The sequence below is a fragment of the Furipterus horrens genome, unplaced genomic scaffold (genome assembly GCF_987537825.1).
Source record: "Furipterus horrens unplaced genomic scaffold, mFurHor1.1.pri manual_scaffold_8, whole genome shotgun sequence".
Taxonomy (NCBI): Eukaryota; Metazoa; Chordata; class Mammalia; order Chiroptera; family Furipteridae; genus Furipterus; species Furipterus horrens.
Window position 1 is genome coordinate 73,355,243 of NW_028327178.1, and position 1,239 is coordinate 73,356,481.

At 38.5% G+C, this 1,239-nt stretch overlaps 1 pseudogene; it reads right to left on the reverse strand.

The window, feature by feature from the left end:
* Positions 1-395: 395 nt before the first annotated feature.
* LOC150003164 (U4 spliceosomal RNA) lies at positions 396-475 on the reverse strand (annotated as a pseudogene).
* Between the last annotated feature and the right edge of the window lie 764 nt (positions 476-1,239).

Here is a 1,239-nt window from a genome sequence, read left to right on the forward strand (position 1 = left end):
ATTATGCTTAGTGAAATAAGCGAGGCATCAAATAAAAAGTACCACATGATCTCACCTGATACAGGAACCTAATGAACAAAACAAATGAACAAAATAGAACAAAAGGCATGGAAACAAGGAACAGACTGACAGTGACCAGAGGGGAGGATTGAGTGGGTGTAGGGGGAAAGAAGGGGAAGGGTCTAGTCAAGGATTTAATGTAAATGACCCATGGATATGGACAACAGGTTGTGGATTGACTGTGGGAGAGAGGTGAGGTTGGAGAGTCATGGGAGAGCAATAATGGAAATATGGGACAACTGTAATAGAACAAAAATGAAAAAAATGGAAAAATAATAGAAGTAAAATAAGATAATAAAGAAACTTTGCCTTGTTGGTGACACATATAATTTATCTCTATAAATTTTCTTTCAATTAGCAATAATTGCACATCAGATAAACTTCATTGGCTACAATACTACCACTGTGCAAAGCTCTATACATTTTCTTGAGCTTTTTTCGTTACTTTGAAAAACTTTTATCCTTTTGAGTCATATGTTTAGAATTTGTTAGGAAAAACCAGAGCAGTTAGTTTTCTTCACTGCTGAGGCAAAACCTTTCTGGGCACACTACTGAATGTCCCTATGAATTAAGATATTTTGTAGTCTGGTGAGAAAGGCACTATTCCTAGCCCTGAGTTTTTTCCTCTAGTCCTTTTGGATGCTCCATTTCTCGGTTTCAGGAAAATTTCTGCATATGCTGATCAATAATTTGCTGAATATTCATGTGGGTTTCTCTGCAGATTTCTGGAGTTCTCTCTGTCTGCAGATCTGTTCAGTTGCCTTAGTTTTCTTGAACAGTCAACTTTATTTTCTAAACTCAGGATGTTTGCTGGCCTACACCTTGGTTTCTGTTGGGTCAGTGCAGTGCACTGCTGTTTTTAGCACAATTACCATCTTTGATGCTGAGTACTCAGGGACGCTTATGTGCCAGCTGATTTTTCAGTCTTGGAATGGCTTTAGAGATTTCATGGTTGCTGTGGCGGGAGAAGCTTAGAGGATTTCCAAGATATCTTGTGCCTCTATGTGAGTATGTCGGTAGCCCAAAGTGTAATTTTGCATCCATGTACCACTGGCAAAAACAGGGATAATTTTTATTTATTTCCCTCACAAGTATCCCACAATTATTCTAACCTGATTGCTTACCTGTCCCTTAAAAGGGAATCTTTCCTGATTCCAAATATGTGGGGATATCCTGCAG